General features: G+C 36.2%; 1 pseudogene; it reads left to right on the top strand.

The window, feature by feature from the left end:
• Positions 1-16,284: 16,284 nt before the first annotated feature.
• Gm35139 lies at positions 16,285-18,776 on the top strand (annotated as a pseudogene).
• The last annotated feature ends 3,812 nt before the right edge of the window (positions 18,777-22,588 follow it).

Below are 22,588 nucleotides of genomic sequence, written 5' to 3'. Positions count from 1 at the left end.
TGGCATATTTAAAATAAGCTAATGTGTTTGTGTCTTTCATTTGTGGATCCAGGGAGCTGCTGGGTGGGTGGCTGGAGAAATGCAATCCTCTGGGAGCACAAGGCTATGTATCTAAAGTTACCACTACATTATTTGTTGTTTCTACTTCCATTTATAGGTCTTAGACCACTTTGTTCAATTCCTTCACTTGTTTGATAGTGTTTTACTGTATTTCTTTGAAGGATTTATTTGTTTCCTTTTTAAAACTTCTACATGTTTAATTGTGTTTTCCTGTATTTCTTTAAGTGAGTTATTTATATCCTCCTTAGAGATCTCTATTATCTTTGTAAGATGTGATTTTTAGGTCTGCATCATGCATTTCAGGTATACTGGGGTATTCATGGCTTGCTGTGGTGGGAGAGTTGTGTCAAAGTATATTGGCTTCTGTTGCTTATGAATTGTGTTTGTCTCTCAGCATCTGCTTATCTCTGGAGTTAGCTGGCCTGGGTGTGGAGCCTGCCTCCTGTGTCCCTGGGTTGCTGCAGATCTTCTGGGTGATCTGTGGCCCTAACTGCAGCCAGTCTCCTGGGAGACTTGCAGACTGTTGCCCTGGCTGTGATAAATCTCCTGGGAGCCCTGCAGACTGTGCAGTGTTTGGGGGTGGGGGTGGGGTGGAATACAGGCTGATCTGCCCCAAAGCAGGTGCAGGCAAGAAGGAAAATGTCTTTTATGGAAAGGGAAGAGTCCTGTATCCACTGGGCACCTGGGGTGGGGAGATCCCAGCTGCTGTGGCTATTTGGGCAGCTTTCCTACCTGCTACTCTGACTGCATCAGATCTCCTGGTAGCCCTGCTGACTGTGTGGTATTGAGAGAACACCCTGGTATAGATTTCTACCTGGGCCCATGTAGTTGTAGAAGGGCTGAGCAGATCTGGCCCTGACCCTTAGCTGGGCAGCATATGAGCTGGCCCTAAGAGCAGGAAAGCTAGCCCTGCCCATCACCTAGTACAGCACTCAGGAGAGTGGCTGCTATCTCTCTGGGCAGCACAATCGAGCTGGTCCTGATGGTGAAAGTACAGGAGAGCAGACAGGCAAACCAATTCAGCTATCACTTAGGCCCAGATTCAGGACTTTGTGTTGGCCCAACCTAACATCTACCTCAACTATGAACTACTGGAGTGGGTGACGGGGTTAGTCTTGCAGAACTAAAGCTATAAGATCTCCATAACATGGGGTAATAACAGGATATCTAAAAGGAGTCCCTGTGAGGACCCAGTATTGAAAATGTGGCAGAAGTCAGAGGCCTCAAATCAGACCAATGACTCATTGCAATGAACATTTGCAAGTGACTCTATGGACTCTAAATTGATGCATTTCATTATTGTCCCAACCTTTTAAGGGATGTTGATAATACTATGTAATGATATTAAAATGTATCCATGTGGTAGCCAGGACTGTATGAGTAATCTTTGTAACTTCCATGCAATTTTTCTGAGTCTAAAATTGCTCTAATAAAAGATATTTCATATATGTGTGTGTATATATATATATAGTATGAGTACATATATAATATACATAATATATCTATTTTCAATAATATTATTATAATTTAGTAACTATTAAGATACAGAAAATTTTCTCCACTAAGTTTTTGGTTTGTTTTTCAAACATGATTAATTGCATGTACTTTACTGGCATATACCCTGTCAGAGATTCTAGTTCCATGTTGTATTGGATTAAATCTTCATGGAAATCTATTTCCATTTATTGCAGGGTTTGTATCACTAGGCTGAGATACAATTTAATTACTTTTATGGAAATTAACTGAGCAAAATTATTTTGTGGTACAAGTTCTAATGCTGAAAGTACTTTAGCATTAGTAGGTAGCAAAACTTACCAAGTGAGTCTTTTCACTTGCAGCATGCTAATAGGAAGTTCTTATCTATATAATACTATTCATCCTTTGATACAGAAAATTGATTATCCTTTCCTAGTTTGCTTGTCTTCTTCCCACTCTGTTGGGCTATAACATTGCTTCTGCATAACTCTAACTTGTTATTTCCCACTAGCAATAGTAACAGCAATTACTTTCTTAAATGACAAGCATTATGATAACTTACATGTAATCAATAGTAGAACAGATAGCATTGAAACTCCAAGAATATAAGCCTTTTAATCTAATGATACATGCAATAAATTAAAGTTTGAAGAGATGAGAAGTAATCTTCTCTTTGACTTCGGAAGCATGTTATACTGCAGAAAGAGAAGGGCTCACTAGGGATAATTTGAACAGTTTGCACATGACTTGCCATATTTTTTCTTTCTTTTGTATTTAACTTATGTATTTCATGTTTTTCAATAATTGAAATACATAACAAAATAGGGGATACCATAATTACATTTTAGAAAAAGAAATAACGTATCTTGTAATGATAACATATCTTTGCCAACAACAGGTACAATGCAACGGTTAAGAAATGAAGAGATTTACTATTTGAAAGTGAGAAATTATAGATATAAAATGTATCTCAAATATTTAACCATTGTGTGACCTTAGGCAAATTACTTAGCTATAGACAATTCTTTTTTACAGAATACATGGGAGTTTTATAACTATAAAGAAAAATAATATATATGAAAAAACTTAACATACAACATGGTTTATAGCATGTCTTACAAATATAATAGGTTTTATTAGTATTGTTATTTTTATCATTATTTTTAAAATGGAGTCTTTCTATTGATAGTAGTTGTATTATCTTTAGTAGTATTTTTATTCTAAATGTTACTACTTCAGCTTTTGGAAACTGTATGAGCATAATATATCTTACCCCACTCATTCCTACCTATTATTTCTCCAAAGTCGGGTGATGTTTTCACTCTGCAAATAGATGGTATAGATGGATTCTAGATATAGATAGAGAGATAGAGATAGTGATAGATATATGATACAATATAAATATAATTACATATATGGATATAGTTACAGATTTAGATATTATCTATGAGTACACAAACTACTTCTAGAATATGTGAAAGTAGCAAGGAATACAGTAGAGCTCAAGTACACATACTAATAAGGCCTCTGGGGTCCATGTAGCAAAGACTGCTGATGGCAACAGCAAATAGTTGTAGAATCTCTGCATTCTCATTGGTCACACACACTTTGAAAACCTTATAATTGGTGAAGCCCTCTTCTACATATTTATGAGAATAAAATGTCAATAACATATGTCTTTTATTCTCATTGTACCTGGTTACTTCTGAATAATACTGAAAATATAAAATTTTAATTGGACATTGCTAAAATAGAATTTAATTGGTAATATCTAAGCCTTTCCCTAGTATAAATTATAACACCAAGGATAACATTACATGGTGAGGAAAGCAAAAAAGTGAAGAACATTATTTCAAAATAAATGTTTTACCCAAAGCATACTTGTAAGTAAATAGAAAAGGGGGAAAGGTTTTCTATACAATATACTTGTAATTTTTCTCTTAAGTTACACAGATGTGTTCTGGATTAAATTTTCTAGATGATTTCTTGCCACATATAATTATAATTTTCAAAACTTTATCAAAAATAAACATCAATTCTTGATATTAGAGCATGAGCAATTGGAGTTCTGTTTAGAAAATTTCCCCCTGTGCCAATGAGTTCAAGGTTCTTTCCCACTTTCTCTTCTATTAGATTCAGTGCATCTGGTTTTATGTTGAGGTTCTTGATCCACTTGGACTTGAGCTAAGACCAAGGTGACAAATATGGGTCTGTTTTCACTTTTTTCTACATACCTACAGCCTGTTAGACCAGCGTCATTTATTGAAGATGCTTTCTTGTTTTCCATTATATACTTTTGGCTTCTTTGTCAAAGGTCAAATGTCCATAAGGGTGTGGTTTTATTTCTGGATCTTCAATTCTATTCCATTGATCAACATGTCTGTCGGGACCTCAAGAAACTGGAAAGCTTCTGTAAGGCAAAGGTCATAGTCAGTAAGATAAATCGGCAACCTACAGATTGGGAAAATATCTTCACTAACCCCACACCTAATAGAGGGCAAATATCCAAAATATATAGAACTCAAGAAGTTATTCACCAAAAAAACCAAGCAACTCAATCAAAAAAATGGTGTATAGAACTAAACCAAGATTTTACAACAGAGGAATCTTGAATAGCTGAGAAGCACCTAAAGAAATGTTCAAAGTCCTTAGTGATCAGAGAAATGCAAATCAAGACAACCCCAGGATTCCACCTTACACCAATCAGAATGGCTAAGATCAAAACCTCAGGTGACAATACATGTTGGAGAGGATGCCGAGAAAGAGGAACACTCCTCTATTGCTGGTGGGATTGCAAACTGTTACAACCACTCTGGAAATTAATCTGGAGGTTCCTCAGAAAATTGGAAATAGATCTTCATGAAGACGCAGATATACCACTCTTGGGAATATACCGAAAAGATGGCCCACCATGCCACAGGGGCATATGTTCCACTATGTTTATGGGGGCCTTATTTGTGATAGCCAGAAGCTGGAAACAACCCAGATGTCCCACGACAAAAGAATGGATTCAGAAAATCTGGTTCATTTACACAATGGAATACTACTCAGCTATTAAGAACAAGGACATCCTGAGTTTTGGAGGCAATTGGATGGAACTAGAAAATACCATCCTGAGTGAGGTAACTCAGACCCAAATGGACATGCATGGTATGTACTTACTAATAAGTGGATGTTAGCAAAAAAAAAAAAAAAAAAAAAAAAAAAAAAAAAAGTACAGAATACCCAAGATTCAGTCCACAGAACTCATAAAGGTAAAACAAGCTGAAGTGGTCAAGTAAGGACACCTCAGTCCCACATGGGAGGGAGAAGAAAGCAATCACATGTGGGGAGGGACCTGGAAATGAAAGTGGATGGTGGGGGGTGAGTGGAGGAGAGAGGGGAACCTGATCTGGTATTGGGTGAGGAAAAAGGACTGAAGCCCTGAGGGCCAGCCGATAGAATGGAAACAGGCAACCTTGGGGGAACCCTCCAGAGTGCACCAGAGACATGGGGTGTGAGAGACTTTCCGGGCTCAAAGGGAGGGGTCTTAGATGAAATGCCTGACAGTTGGGAGAGGGAACTTATAGAACCCACCTCCAGCAGGAAGACAGGGCATCAAATGAGGGAGGGGGGGGCCATCCCACAGTCACAACTCTAATCCATAATTGGTCCTGTCTGAAAGAATTACAGGGATGGAAATAGAGAGAAGCCTTCGGAAAAGAAGGTCCAGTAAAAGGCCCAAAGTGGAATCCAGATCAAGGTGAGGTCCTAAGGCCTGACACTATTACTGAGGCTATGGAGTACTCACAAAAAGGAACCTAGCATGACTGCACAACGGAAGACCCAGCAAGCAGCTGAAGGAGTCAGATTTAGATATTTGCACCCAATTAATGAACAGAAGCAGCTGAGCCCTGTTGTTGAATTAGAGTAGGCTGAGAGAAGCTGAGGAGAAGGGCGACCCAATAGGAGGACGTTTGGGGAAATACTGTTTTCCTTGTGCTGACACTATATGAAGATGGGGCTTTAACATAGTGACTAGCTCAGAGGTTATTATAGTAGATCACAGGATCTGCCATTTATGAGCAATACTGAGCCAAGACTATAACTCCTGGATCTACTGAGACCTACAGTAATGAAATAGGTGTTATAAAGCTAGTATGAAAATCAAATAATAATATACTGGATATATAGAATAAAAATACACTTATTCTTACTGAACTTGATATAGATGAATTTACATATTTTTAATTGCTTGTTTTGCTTTTCAATTAGCTTGCCATTATCAAGTTTCCTTTGGTTTTTCAATATATTCATAGCTTCGATTGATTCCCAACCCACTCACACATCTCTCCCTCCTGTTTGCCAAACCCCTGTTTATCTGTCCTCCGGGTACCCTACTTTTATTTTCATTTTGCATTATGTCCCACTATCAGTGTAATTCTTGGTAATAATTGTAAGATTAATAGCTTTCATTCAGAATTCAAAGAATATCTTCTAAAAATAATGAATGGTTAAAAACTCTATAACTACATAATTATGTTAATTTAATCACAATTAAATTATCTTCTTTAGGAAATTGAGAAATATTTCATTTACAGCTTTCAAAAATATTATCTATACATGTAATGAGTGAATTTAGTAAAAATAAAAAAGCCATAATAGTTCAAATATAAGCAACAAGGTGTTAAGCACTATTGCATGCTTTATAATGACTGTAACGTATTATAGCTATTAGTAATTTGATAGCTCTACATTGAGCTTTTATTAGAAATGCCATTTTAGTGCTGACTGTGAATGATTAAAGCTACCAAGAGTGGACTGTTTGATAGGCTCTTCTCTTTTGCCTGGCTGCTTTGAATGAGGGGACTGTTAGCAAAGGAGCCCTTTAACCAATAACCAGCTGGAGTGTTCTGATCACAGACCAGGTGTTTGGCACACTTTGCAAGCACTCTGAGGCACTCAAGAAGATTCAAAGGACCACTACAACCACAGCTGAAAGCACACTCTGCTCTTGACCTTCTACACTCTGCCTGAAAAAGCAGTACTGTTGGGAGACAAGCCAAAGAGAGCCTTAACTAACTGGCACCTATTTCTGCCCAACCAGGAGGTGAGTTACCCTCTACCCTACTCCCTTAGTCCAGCAAAAGGCCTATTATTGTTGCAAACACAATCACTGAATTATATTAACGATTATGCTGTGATTTGGGCAAGCACTTTCTAAGGCCCCTGGGTATATGAGCAAGCTTGTTCAGCTCATGTTCAAGTAAGCTGGTAGATACCCACTGCTGTGCTGACTCCTTGTGTAACAATGTTCTGCCTAATGGAAGTTTTGTGTATGGTCTTTGGTTACCTTAGCTTGGTTTTCTGGATTTTTGGTTTAGTTTAGTTTGGTTTGGTTTGGTTTGGTTTGGTTTGGTTTGGTTTGGTTTGGTTTAGTGTTATGGATTTTTTTTTTGGTTGGTTGGTTTTGGTTTTTGCTTTGTTTTGTTTTTTATCACTAGATCAGAGTTAATGCAAAAAGAAAAAAAAAACTGTGGAGTTGAAACTGCCACCATATAGTAATGACAATAGCATTGATAGCACTCAGCTTTGTCAAGTGGCTTACTAGAGGGTTGCAGGGTACAACCAAGGGGCAGAAAGTGTAGGTAATAAAGCTATGAGCTCCAGTCATTGAAAAAGTAGCAATGAGCTACCAGGACCTGAGGGCCAAAGGACATCAAGGACAAATAGCAGCTAAACATCAGTCAGAAGCTCTTATGACCACTGAGGCACCAGAGATGTCACACTAGCTATGTGTGTTTGCTTATGTGTTTGTTTATTTATTTTCAATATGTAAGTCTTTTATTGACCCTAAAGAGACCACATTGTACTTGGAATGTACTTCAGATCTGGTTTCTGAAGCTGGGGTAACTTAGATCTGACTTGTCAGCCTTCTGCATGGTTCTTTTTTCAGACACATATATGCCATCCAAAACTTTCTTTTTTTAATTTTTTATTAGATATTTTCTTCATTTACATTTCAAATGCTACCCTGAAAGTCCCCTATACCCTCCCCCGACCCTGCTCTCCTACCCACTCCGACTTCTTGGCCCTGGCATTGCCCTGTACTGAGGCAGATAAAGTTTGCAATACCAAGGCGCCTATGTTCCCACTGATGGCCGACTAGGCCATCTTCTGCTACATATGCAGCTAGAGACATGAGCTCTGGGGGTACTGGTTAGTTCATAATGTTGTTCCACCTATAGGGTTGCAGACCCCTTCAGCTCCTTGGGTACTTTCTCGAGCTCCTCCATTGGGGGCTATGCCAGCAAGATTATGTTGAAAGCATCCAAAACTTTCTTACCCTCATTTTAACTGTTGTGGCTCAGTGAATCACAGCCACTGAATCTGAAACAAGTTCAATATCATTTCCTTCAAGCATTAATTCATCCCTCTGGGCTTGAGAGACAGGACAAGCAACCTGTCCTCATTTGAACCCTACAGACATATTTTTCATCCAAAATATTTCAGATTTCAACCAAAGACCCTTTGCTCTGAATAAAGACGTTGATGAAGTGATCATACATAGACCTCATCTTGTAACAGAAGCTTAGTGTAACACCCTTGATCATGTTCTGAACGTGACTGCAGATGGTTCTGACCAGTTACTTTCTGTTATCCCACCATTTGTCAACCCAGGGCCTCTTCTTTTTCTTTCCAAGGAGACACAGCTCCTTATAAGGAAAGATTGAAATCCCTCTGCAGAATTCCCCATGGGGTTCTTCATTTTGACTGTGAGACCCTTCACAGTGATCTCCACATTTTCTGGAAAGTCATTAGTTTGATTGCTGGGAATGGTCTTTTTTCTCACAGTAGATGGGGCAAAGCCATACTATTGTTAAGAGCCCTGGATCCCAACACACAAGGCTTTTGTGCTGTAAATACCTTCTACTGAGAAAAGTGAAGGATTATACTAGCTAATGAGGACATAGCCAGTGGCAATCAAACCTTGAGCTGTCAAACTCAACACCTAACATCTCCAGTCTCTTTCCTCTCAGACCTGGAGCTATAAGATTCTAGTTCTCTGGATGTGGAACTGTAAGTCCTTGAGCCCATCTATGCAACTCATAAGCTCTTGGCACACAGGGTTCAGTTATAATATTAGATCAGCAATTCCTTGCAACTTATTATCAAAACAAAGCAGAAGGAGTCTAGCCAGCTTCTTGATTACAAAGCGTCTTTGGGTACAGTTCACTTTTAAACAATTACATAATCCTTTTGAAGAAAAAAAGGTTGACTCTTATGTGTTGAATAATAAACAGAAGTGTGTCCTTTTGCTATAATGATTCCTAAATTTCAAGGGTTTTATTTTTTCAAAATTATTAATTAAGGATGAAAATCAGATTATTTGATTTAAAATAAATATTTTAAATAATAAAATAAACAATGTGATGACAAAAATGTTTCCATGGACAGAAAACTATATTCAAAGTGTAAGACAAAAAGATGTATGTATCTCTACCATAGCACATGATAGATACTGTCAGTTTAGTAAGACATAGTATCTATTTTGTAAAATTCAACATTCAAATGTCCTTACTTCTGCTATCTCTTCATCTTCATATTTGCACAATCTTCTTAAAGAACATATCGTATTTGTCCCAGTTATAGCTGCTATCTGTAGGGATAATCTCTTGTGGACTGTGTAAAACCATCACATATCAATATAAAATCTAATGCCCAATGACTGAAGCAGGATTAGAAAGTGGGAAATCTGGCAGAGAGAGAGAGAGAGAGAGAGAGAGAGAGAGAGAGAGAGAGAGAGAGAGAGAGAGAGAGACTCTGGGATTTAGTCAGACATGGAGGACTCACCTGAACTCTGAGGTAGTCTAATGTATGAAACTAAGAAGAGGTAACCAGCCTTGTGTCAGATATAAAATAGTATAAATGAGTTAGGATAAAAGGACAGATTATTGAATCTACTTTTAGACTAAAAAGCAACAACAAGCCATATATTTCACATTTAGTATAGATTTCTATATTGATATAAAATTAAGATTATATTTTGCTACAACATACTTTATATATGTTTCAACTCTTGTTAAAAGTATTGTACCTATGCAACTCATTTTAAAATGCAATGTGAGGTTTTAGTCCTTGAAAGCTGCTATTGCAAACTGTTCGGGATAATTTAGAAATGCAAGTTAGTAGGCAATCAGTCAAATTTGTGGTCATGTTCAGTACAAGTTTAATTAATTACAAAAATAAGCTTTATTTAGCAACCTGTAAATGTTTTCAAAGTTAAACAGATAGTAGATAGCTAGAATCAAGCAACATTTGCCTATTCGGATATACTACAGATAGATAGATGGTCACCAAAATCCTCAGAGATCTACAAAATGTAACATTTAAAGATGCCTTACTAACATTTCATGACTGTGAGACATGTCCACTCCTGGCAGCACCCCTATTCGACTTCAAAAAAGATGTTGAGCATCTAAGAACCTCCTTATGGAGTTTGCTTCAAATACAGCAAAGCCACCACACACACACACACACACACACACACACACACACACACACACACACACCCCGTACCTCAACTGCTGACAGGATGCTGTCCAAATAGAACAATTGGAATGCAGGGAAGTTTGACAAGCTAGGCAAATTTCCTACTTCATAATTCCTACTTCACAAAAAGTCTGTCAGATATTCTGGGCCAGAAGGCCAATGATGGATGCTCCAACATTACAGAGGAACCTTGGGAGAGTGTCCAGGGAGCCAGCAAGCACTGCCATTTCTGTAGTTCTGGAAGCTGCTTCCTCTGTATTTCCTTTTTACTCAGGTGATATTCATCCTTCTGAAATATCCGATGGGGTTAAACACTAGATAGTTATAGTCTCACTCTTAACTTTAAGTGGTTTAGTATTTAAGAAAATGTTTTAAGGTCTAGGAAGTTATTTTTAGGTTGGTAGTGCTAGTTATGGTAATGATTTTGGTACAGAAATTTGAACTCATCAAGATAGATTAGATAGGCGAGTATTTTATCCAAGGTTGTCAAATATAAATGGACTGGACATTGTGAATGTAATACTTACCTGATAGTTTTGATAATTGTTCTTATTGTATATACTGTATTGATGTCAGAGAAAGCCTTTTATTGGACTAAAATGGGGAGATGTAGAGATAATATCTTGTGCACAGTGTAAAAGCATTACCAGTCAATATAAATTTGAGGGCCAATAAAGTAAGGCAGAATTAGAAGGTGAAACATCCATCAGAGAGAGGGGAACTATGAAATTTAGTCAGGCATGGGAGGAATTGCTACCAGACTCGGGGGAAGTTGAACCAGCTGTGTGGAAGACATAGTATAATAAAAACAGGTTAATTGTGTTAAGAGCTAGTTAAGGGACAAGCCTAACTTAAGGCCTAGGCATTAACTCATAAATAAGTATGCTTTTGTGTCATTATTTAGGAACCAGGGCCAACATAGAAAAGAAAAGAAAAAAGAAAAAAGAAAAAAGAAAAAAAAATGGTTATTACCATTGCTGTGATGAAACACCATGACCAAAGCAACTTGGAGAGGAAAGGGTTTGTTTGACTTCCCCTCTCACATCACCATTCATCACTGAAAAAAGTTGGAAAGGAACTCAAACAGGGCAGGGACCTGGAGGGAGGAGCTGATGCCGAGGTCCTGAAGGAATGCTGATTAGTGGCTTGTTGCCATGGCTTTCTCAGCCTGCTTTCTCATAGAACATAAGACTACCAGCCCAGAGTAGCACCACCCACAGTGGGCTTGACACTTCTCCATTCATTACTAATTAAGAAAATGCCCTACGTCTAGATATTGGGGAGGCATTCTCTCAATTGAGATTCCCTCCTTTCTGATGACCCTAGCTTCTCTCAACTTGACATAAAACTAGCAACACAATGTTTAAAGCGTTTCATAAATGTAAAATTAGTTTTTATGCTGCATTTAACTTTAATGGTTAACATACTAATGTTCCTGTTTGCTGATAAATGTGTTTTCAAGACAGGTTATCCTATGAGTATTGGCTGTATATGTTACATGCTTTTTGATTCATAAGGTTTTCATTTTATTGCTAGATATTTTTGAAATCTTTGCTTTGGCTACTGCCACTTTCCTAAATCATTTTAATTTCTAACTACTTTATCAATATAGATCCTTATACATACGCATAAGTGTATCTCTCAACTCACTTCAAAGAAACTTCCTTCTGGTGCAGATGAATACTATTACAGAAACCTGCAACTTGTCAGAAATGCAGAGAGAACAACGAATTATGGAATGGCCAGCTCTACTTGGCACATCTATAGTACAACTCCTGCACCTAAGGACAGAGGATGGGGCAGAGAGATTGCAAGTATCAGAAGACTGGGATGTTTGCCACAGGAGGCTTCTACTTATGACAAACAAGCTAAGCCCATGAAATATCATTGATTAGGTTACATAAGCAAGATCTACATAATGATTCCATGTGTATTTTTCTATCTGCAATTGATTAGATCAGTATCAAATCTTCTTCTACTTAGAGGGCAGGCAAAGCACTATGATATTTTTTTTCTTTTCAATGATATTTTTTTTCAAAGTAGCAAAGTGCCTTGCCCGTGCCCTATTCTTTTCACGTGTGTCTGTCAGACAAACACTTTCTGTGACTCATACTGTCTTCTATTTCCTTTTCAGTGACTAGCCTTGCAGGCCCCAGAGGAAAGGCCAACAAATTCTAAGACAAGGTGGACAGTATCAGTGAAGACCAAAGGACAGCTGAGGACAGCTCTTCATCTACCCCAAGATTCTACATGGAAACAGGTTGAGCATTTTTAGATTCTTTGGAAATCGTGAGTCAATTCTCTGAGATTTTATATGTTGAGGGCTATTTACATTTTCTCCAAAGACACAATAGCATCAAATAATACAGGAATAGAGACAGAGATGAAAAGATTTTGAGTTTGACCCACGTGCTGCCTCGCTCAGGTGATCTGGCCTTATGTTTAAGTATCAAGTTGTTTTCAGAATGAGGAGCCTGACAGCTTGTCTGCCTTGGTATTCAGTCCTCACTCAATACAACAATGAGCTTTAGCGACAACACTTCTATATGGTAGAAAAAAGAGTTTTCACGTGTGATGTTTTATGGAAGTGCCTAATATTAGTAATCCAATGCTACATTGGAGAAGACTCATCATTTTAAATTCACACTATAAATTTGTATACTTGTAATGTTTTCAGAAATTGTTTCCTCGTAGTGTTTAATTCAGTCAGGACATCACAGAGCTAAAAAGAATTCAGAACACTAAAGATAAGGCCACTTTGACCATCTATGTCTGTTTATAATCCCTATTTATGCCTTCAACTATTTTTACCTTAAAGATGTTGTACTATCAATTTGCAGTCCCATTTCTAGGAGATGAAGATAAGGAGTCCTTTCTGAACACTCACCGCAGATTGCACACAATAAACCACAGCAAGAAGCAGCCACTGTCACAGTAAAGCACTAGAACAAACATTTTGAAGATCGCATGAACTGCACTGAAATTAATCAATCTTGCATTTTATAGCATGAAAGCAACAAAAAGAGAATCCTCATGAGTGGAATGTGATGTTCCTGTGCATGCTGAAATTTAAATTATATACATTATCATTTTGATTGTTTTGTCACTTGAACATGTGAAAACTATTCTTAGCTCATCTCGTAAATTATAGAAAGATAAATTGTGGCACAGATTTGCCTCAACATTGTCTGGTAACCTCTAGTTTTGGAGAACATCAGTCACAGAATTAAAACATCTAGAATACCAAACTATAAACTTTTTATCATTTAAAATTTATAATGCCAAAATAATTAAGTGACTTAGAGTCAGAACAGAGAAGAACAGACCATTTGAAGGAATATTTTTATCTGAAATCAGTTGGAATGTTGCCAATTAATTACCTTCCACAAATAAATTTAGCATGTAGGAACTTCTAGTTAAATAGGTCCTTAGCCATTTGCAAATTCTCTGAGTTTATATTTTTACAGTGAATCCAACAGCTTAAAATGACTGAAGTCCTGGGTCAAACCTCAGCAGTGCACACATCCATGACTCTGAGAAGAAGAGGGAAAAGTATACAAATTTCAAGGTCACTCTTAGCTACATTGATGGTGGAGACCAGACTGGGCAACAAGCAAAATGTTAAGGAGGCATTCCAGGTCTTCCAATGATTTTTTCAGTTCTTACAACATTAATACTAATTCCTACTTTGTACACTTATTACTGACAGTCATGATTTCTGGCCACCTTCATCCTAGCAACAGGACAGAGGCAGATAAAATGGGGCTGCTTTACAAGTGACGGTTTCATGGTCTTAAATTTCAAATATACTACAAAAAAACATTTTAAAATTGAACTTGTCCTTTATGACAGTTTCTTTTGTAACTTCATGAAGAAATAACCTTTATAACTTAATTCCTTATAGAAATCAAAAACAGAGAGCAAGACAATTTATTTTTGTGAATTTTTAGATCTTTATATCATGTTGTCAAGACTTTATATAGACTTCATATTTATAATGCATCCATATTGTATGAATATATCAGTGTCATGTGAAAAACAAGCTTCCAGAATGAGCAAAGCCCCAAGAGGAACAAGGACAAGGCTGAAACAATACAACAGGATGACTAATTGTCCCAATAATCCAGTCATTTCTGAAAACGTCCACTCACAGATTATAGACAGTACCTCTACATTGAAAAAGTTCACAAATGATAGTATTACATCAGAAGGTCTTTTACAAATCTGTCTTTTGCATAAGGCTCCATTCCTACACTCAGAAATTTATACTCAGGCTATTTAAGGTTTTCAGGAATATACAAGCTCAGACTAAAGCCCACCATAGAGAAATAGATGGATCTCTCTTCTCCCTTGTGTCTCAGAAAAAGGAATAATACCACAAATTTCATGAGTGTATGCTAAAAGATAGATAGATAGATAGATAGATAGATAGATAGATAGATAGATAGATAGCTTATTTATGGTATATTTCTTTTTGGTTGTTGATTTTTGTTTGTTTGGTTGGTTGGTTTGGTTTTTGGTTTTTTTGAGACAGGGTTTCTCTGTGTAGCCCTGGCTGTCCTGGAACTCACTCTGTAGACCAGGCTAACCTTGAACTCAGAAATCTGCCTGCCTCTGCCTCCCAAGTGCTGGGGCTAAAGGTGTGCGCCACCAGCGCTGGGCTAAGCATAAAAATGTTAAAGAAGATTTATTTTTCCGTTACTTACTCATGATATTGTAAGCTATTTAATTAATCATCAAATAAAGCGCTCACGGTTTGGAGAACAAAACTTACTAATTTTATAATGTACCTAAATCTTGGTGTTTTTTTTTTTTAATTTTACTCATGGTGAACATCACACTTCATGTCCAGAAAAGAAAGACCCAAGAATAAATTATTGCACTTTGTGTTGTACTGGTGGGGATGCATAACAATGTCTGTGTGTATAGTTCGTCTTTGTGGCCATCTAGTTGCACATTAAATTAAATAAAGACAGACCATTTCAAATGAAACTATTTTGTAAGCTCAAAACAAAGCATTAAAATTCCCCTCATACCTCTATAGATTGCCATTAATCATAACTCCTATTAACTAATTATAAATTATAAATAGTACTAATAACATTATCAATTTAACCCTTTTATCCTTCAGGAACTTAAAAAAGTTGTTAAATACTTCCTTGAAAAATAAATTATCGATCGTGAAATCTCAACAGGACACTACTGTAATTCTGGTTTTAGTAAATTATAATTTTATCTTTCAGTTGCTTTCTGGTTTCTTACACTTGTCACTTAAAAAGTATTTTCAAGGACTTCACCTGAAGTCTAGAATTTAGCCAATTTTATTGTACATAGCACTTGCTATGAGGACCAATAAACACATACTAGGAAAGTTCAGAAAGTCTGAAGGTAAAGAACTGTAAAGAACTATGAGACTAATCCTTGTCTGCTTGCTATTCATGGCAAAGAGCAAATTCTAAAATTATGAAAATGACAAAATTTAACCAGAAAGACTATTATGTGAGCATTAAGCTGCTATAAGCAACAAGCCCTTGAATAGTAATCAAGAGGAAGATTGTGAGTGTTGGTAAATGGTAAGAACATTAACTACATACTATTAAATCTTATGATATTTTTCATCATAAAAGGGGATCAACAAAATCTATCCAATCAACAAAATTATTCTATAGTTTAAAGAAGCTTGTGTGTGTCTAACATTGAATAGATCCATTATCAATTGTATTGATATTTCCTTATATATTGATCTATTATATTAAAACTCCTTTTATTTCAGAGAGAATTAGATTTCTAATAACTCCACATAGTAAATGTGTGATAAAACCAAGATTATAATATGCATAGATATGTAAAAAGGGTTTGATAATTTGAGAATATAAAAATTTCTTCCCCGTCAGCCCCCAAAGTCCAAGTCTATGAATGTGTATAAAGGTGTGTATTCACATTGGGAGCAGTATTTTGAAAATTTGTGGCATAGTAACTAACTTCTGTCGCTGGCCATACTGGAGCATATCTGCTTGTAAAGACACAAGACTAAATAGAGGAAGTGTTAGATTTCATTCACAACCATCTCACCAAATTAACTGAGCCATAATCCTTGAGCACCTAGCTTATTGTCTGCCTCTTTGTTAGGTTGCTAAAGAGATTGCCTTAACAAGAGCTAGTCATTCCTCGCATACACCAAATTCATAATCGTAAGAACACAAAGCTGCTTTAGCAATGAACTGCAGTCAGGATGATTATCAAGAATATAAATGTAATTATGGTGACACACTCATGTAACACTTTTGTACTCATTACTGGTGAGTATATTTGTTGTAATCTGTGTTTTGAGTAAAAGACTAAAATGTAATATGTGACTGACCCAAAGAATCAACAGTAATATTTGGCATGGTCGTTACAATTTAAAATAGCATTGCTACATTCAGCAGTATCTACCAGGTGTTCCTGTTTAATTATATCCATAATCCATGCTTTTTCTCAAAGAATGCCTAGCATCAAATAAAATTTTCTGTTGATATTTCTCATCACATTGAACTACATGTAAAAATCTCTTATTCCAAACTAAGGACCATAATGTTTCCTAAAACCCTTTCGAAAAATGACCAATGATGGCCACTGTTCATGACTGATAATCAGTGAGGCTTAGTTAATTATTAATTTCTCTTACATAAAGTATTTTGTCTGATCTTTCATCTGTGTATATTAGTGCCAGGTATTTATGAGTTATTTCACTCACTAGTGTATACCAAAATCTAGAAAGAATGGTTTTTGGATATTGTTTTCCAATAACCTGAAATTCCTGAGATAAATGAGGCAAGAGAAATTTCCTCAGCTGTAGCCCGGAAGCATATCACCAGCACCTAATGGCTTTAAAAATGAAAGGGAAATAAGCATATGATGTGTTTGAGCAATTTCATTTTAGACCATAATATTACCATCCGTCACCTTTTACAGACAGTATTCTTTGTGGTTACTTTTTATATTGATGGCTTTCACATGATCTCCTAGGTTAACTCTGGCTGGGTGGTCAAATAGCTGAGAGAGAAAGACTGGTCTCCCTTGCCTAAAAGCTGAGAGTACTCAAATTAGTCCTATAATAAATGCATCCCAAGAGCCTGCCTTGTTGGATTTCTAGTCATGTCACAGGCATTTGAAACAGTCAGCTCACCAGGAAAACAGATTCAGATTTGCTCACTGTCTTCAAGGTTTCAGTCTAAGATGGTTGCCCCGTTCTTTTGCACTTGTGACAGAACAAGAGAAGAGGTCTTGGCAGAACAAAACTCTTCATGTCATGACCAGGAAGCAAAAATTAAGAAGGCATAAAGGACTGGGTGTCAGAATACCCTGCCAAGTGAGCCCTCAAGAGCGAGAAGGCTTCCTAATGTCCCTAAAGTGCTGTGGCTGGAGACAACACCTTTAATATAGGAAACTTTGGAGGAAATTCCAGATCCAAGCCTAAATGTCAGTGTGGATTGTTCACTATTACTACTCATGCATAATTACTCTTCCTTTAAAACAATTATCTTAATAGTAAAATTCATATTTGTGAATGTGTATGCCATTCTAGATTTCCCCTCACAAATAAGATTGTACAATGCAATTTTAGACTAAATATTTTCTGACTCCTTGTTGACTGATATATAGTTTGCAAACACCATGACTTTACTGAAAATATCAATACATACAGAACATTGAGCAGATTATTATCTACTCAGGGAGACTTCAGTATGTCTACCCTTAACAACTGCATTATCTAAAGGAAAATGAAATTTGTCTGTACCTACTGGCTTTACCTCCAAAGTAAAACACCTTCATCTCTGACCTCTTCATAGCATCTGTAAAAGATGTTCACATAAAATTACCTAATTCAAACTTGATAATGGATCTAATCCAAAACACCAGAAAAATTATCCACATTTTAGAAACTAATACTCAATAGGGCCAGGGGATTTCCCATATGGTAATTTTATAGTTGTGATTATCATGTTTTATTTACACACTAACTGCCCACAAATATATCTCAGAAGAAACATAAACGCTGAGTGAACTTCACAGGTGTTCACCTGTAGGAAATTCTATAGAACTCTGAGAAATAGCTTACAATGACATTTAAACCTTCTAGCAGACAATTAAAATGTTGACATTTAAATGACACAACTACTTCATAGTATAAATACTTAAATCTTACAAATATGTTTTTAAAGTATATTAGCTTAATGATACTAAGTCATTCTGGGAAAAAGAATATATCAACAATTACTTGTCTACTGGAGGAGAGGAGACACTTTTCCTACAAGGAATGCTATACATTCATTGAAAATGTGTTTTTAAAAAGATTGTTCCGAATCCACTACCCAGACACTTGAAGGTCAGTGAGTTGATTCTGTGTTTGCTTTGGCCCACATGGTCGAACCAGGATAGATTCCTCTTCCTCTTCCAGCTTGGGTTTGAGCACCTCAGACCCTCAGTTGTAGCATTTCATCAAAGTGGACACTAAGAAGTAGTGCTTCCAACAACTGGTGCAATAGATGATGGAACTTTGCTGAGAGAAGTGCATGGATAAGCCTAGGACAAAATTGGACAGTCTAGCTGAGGCCTATTTTGTGAACTGCTTTGAGCACTTCATTGATACAAGCCAATTCATCTTAAATCGACTGGAACACACCCAGAAGTCCAAACCTATCTTCACAGAAAGCCTTTCTGAATGATTTCAGCATTACCTCTTTGGGAATAGTTCAAGAAATAAAAAGCTTTTGATGAGACGGTTGAAGAAATGGCTATGGGGAGGGGGCAATTAACTCCCAGTTTTCTTTATCTTCTTGGGACATCTTATCACTTGAGAATAAACAAAGTTCAATTTTTATGTATGGGAGTTGAGAGTCATTTGGTTGTGTTTTGAAAGCTAATCATGTGAAAATAATTGACAGATAAATCAAAGTATGAGATGCATATATTACTGTGCATGGGACCATGCTTTCTCAAGGACCCTTAACTGCTTTATATAAATTTGGTAGTGCAACTTCTTTCTATTATTTGATAGTGGCAACACATTGGGTAGATCTTTATTTGTATGGGTTCATTTCTGATTTTTTAGGGAGATTTTGTGTCAGAAAAATTATCAGTGAGAAAATACCCTGACAGTATTTAACTGTGAGCTTTCTTTCAAATTTGACTGTAGAAACTGAAAGGGTTCCATGGAGTTCTCATACAACTCAGCTTCTTAGCTTGTCTCTCTTCCCTATACTGTGATTTACTTACATATCAAATTGAAAACATAGTCTCAAGGTAGACCAGGAAGCCAGGGAATCCAGAGGGATTTAGTAAAAAAGAAGTCTAGCTCATAAGAATTATTTTTACTACCAGACAGCCACAGGAAGAAGTTAACTTACTTTGTATATAAGGACACAAAATATTCACAGATGTGCCTAAAGAACTGATAATGATTTAGGTCAGTTCAAAGCTAACAACAGTTTCAGGAAGAGGTGCATGCCTGATGTTAGTCATAAATTCTGTTAACTGCAGTCTTTTGGTCACTGAAATAAAATCTTGAAAGATCAAAAAAAAAAAATTGGTTAACGTCTGCTATGGTATAATACAATGCCGTGTGTGTGTGTGTGTGTGTGTGTGTGTGTGTGTGTGGTCACATGTTTATCATATTTACGTTGTCCTATAAATTCTCTTTCTGTTTAATATAAATGTTTCTAATTTGTTCCTAATATGAAAGAAGTAGTATCATTACTTAAGTAGAAAATTGGATCATACCTCATCCTGCTAACAGCTATTAAATACTAAGTAACATGAGAAAATATAAAGTATCAAAGTATATTAAGATAAGCATCTTGACAATTCTCCTGCAAGTGTGAATCATTTTCCAGATTTTATTTCACCCAAAATAAGAGAGCTAACAATTACCTTCTTGTCATAGAAACTAAATTCCAATTTTTCATAATACTGCATGACTACAAAAATGCACATGAGCACATTACTTCTTAAGGTATCGTGCATGTGCATGGATAAAAATAGAAAATGAAGTGTTGTGTGAAGCACACTCTTCTGTTCATTATCATTTCTCTGGCAGGTCAACTTGCCTCAAGCCAAAATAATTCATATCTGCTCACCAAGTTAACAATTGCCAGTTGCTAGTTCTCCAGCAAAAAGTATCATAACACATGTAGAAAACAGAATCTATCACCTGCAAGGGTATAAACCATCCTTTTCATTAGTGTTGTAAAATTTAATGACACTTCCGATTATAATTGGCTTTTTATTTTTTTTTACTTTATTTATGATCACATTGTGTGGCTTCAGTGTATTTCACAGCTTAATGTCTCTCCAGTTGCCATAGCTCATTAAGCCGGGAGTAGGTTGGTTGGAAGCACCAATTAAATGATCCTATCATTGGTCCTTCAGGCAAGATAGACATGGGGCTCCCTAAAGACTTGCCAGGCCTCAAAGGTTACTAGAACCTCTTGTTTTTCCATTCTATGATATAGCCAACATATCCTGTTGTCTTTGACAATTCTTTCTTAAGTAAACATCACAGAACTTTTGTACAATTACAAATTCAGAACAGAATTAATGGACAAGCAAAATGAAGCACAAATGGAAAAAAATACCACCATGAAAACATGACATATGTTTCCTTTTACTGTCCAGGTAAAACTATGTGTGTTTAAGGTGCTTGTATCATATACAAAAGCTTTCCCCATATTTTTAGCTCTAGAAATATATTCTAAAAGAGAAAATTTAATAATTGAATCCTGTTCTATTGTGTATGTTTTATTACTAAATAACAGGTTGTTTATATTTTGCTCATTAAAAATAATGCTTCTCCAGTCTAGACAGGAGTTTTCCTGGTCTCGACACTTCTGTCAGGCATAGCGTAGCATTCCTAGCCAGTGAAAGAGGAAGAGAAAAGGCAGAGACGGGTAAACATAGATGAAAACTGTCTATTCACAGTTTATGGGACAATAGTCATAGAAAGCATGCAGTGCTTATGACTTTTAAAGGTATGGCAATAGCTATCAGAACCATGCATCATAAAGGCGACAGCAGACAAATACAAGTTGTATTTTATATACTAGGAATGTCCTGAACTTTTAAGATAGAATTAAAACCACTCGTGGAAGAATTCAATACAAAGTTCATATACAACAATGATGATAAAATACTGCTAATAGCACTTAATGATGCAACATGGGATTGGGGACCATTTTTATCATAAAGTGGTTCATGGGAGCCTCGCTTCTCCTCAGTGCTCATCTTCTTGATATGTTCAGGGATTCTCTAGGAAAAAGACACACTTTAAGCCAAATAACACCACTTACTGCTTAATTCTAAATTTATCAATAAGAATTCTGAATCAAAGTTATTATCTCATAATATCAATACATATGAAAATCAAGACGTCTACAATGCCCTCATACAAAAATTTAAGAACCGCAAAAATATAGACTTTTACCTACACCATAAAATCTCCTGACAATTAGAAAAATAATAATTTTAGGTAAATAAAGCCCTACTTGCACACATAGAATAAATCTGGCTTATTATTTGCAGTGAGTACATATCAACATCTGGTGATGGAAGAGTACTTCCAATTATTATAATAATTTATACACAGATTTGAGACTGACACTGTCATGCCCATGATTGTGGTTTGGTTTGGTTTGGTTTAGAATGAATCTTATGTTTGTTCTAGTTAAATTTTAAAAAGAAATTATTGAAGATCTTGGATTTAATGTAAAACATAAAATAAAGATTCTACTCAATGTAATTTACATATTGTATATCATTTTCAACAAATACCATTTGTGTTCTTGCTACCCAATAACTAGAGCTCAATCAAACATATTATGTGAATAAATTTTAAACCAATTCCATAAATAACACTTATACCTTGTAATATTTCTTCAGAATTTTGAGAAAAGTGTTAAAATATTACCTTAATAATTTCTAAATGTGTGCGTGTGTGTGTGTGTGTGTGTGTGTTTGTGTATGTGTATGTGTTTGTGTGTGGTGTATGTGTGAAAGTAACAACATTTAAAGTAGAGTGTGATGGTTTGTATATACTTGACCCAGGGAGTGGCACTATTTGAAGATGTGGCCTTGTTGAAGTAGGTATGTCATTGTAGGTGTTGGCTTTAAAACCTAGCTACCTAGAAGCAGGTATTCTGCTATCAGCCTTCAGATGAAGATGTAGAACTCTCAGCTCCTTCTGTACCATGCCTGCCTGGATGTTGCCATGTTCCTACCTTGATGATAATGGACTGAACCTCTGAAGCTATAAGCCAGCTCCCATTACGTGTTCTCCTTATGAGAGTTGTCTTGATTATGGTGTCTGCTCATAGCAGTAAAACCCTAACTAAGACAGAGAGCAAGAGGATAAGGTTCACAGAAGGATTTAGAGGGAAGGAAGGAAAGGAAAAAATTATGTAATTATATTATAATCTCAAAAAATACAAAATTTTAAAAATGAGAAAATTCCATCCTACCATTTTGAAATATAACTATATAAATT

The sequence above is a fragment of the Mus musculus genome, chromosome 5 (assembly GCF_000001635.26).
Source record: "Mus musculus strain C57BL/6J chromosome 5, GRCm38.p6 C57BL/6J".
In the NCBI taxonomy this organism is placed as follows: domain Eukaryota; kingdom Metazoa; phylum Chordata; class Mammalia; order Rodentia; family Muridae; genus Mus; species Mus musculus.
This window is presented reverse-complemented; position numbering and strand designations above follow the sequence as displayed.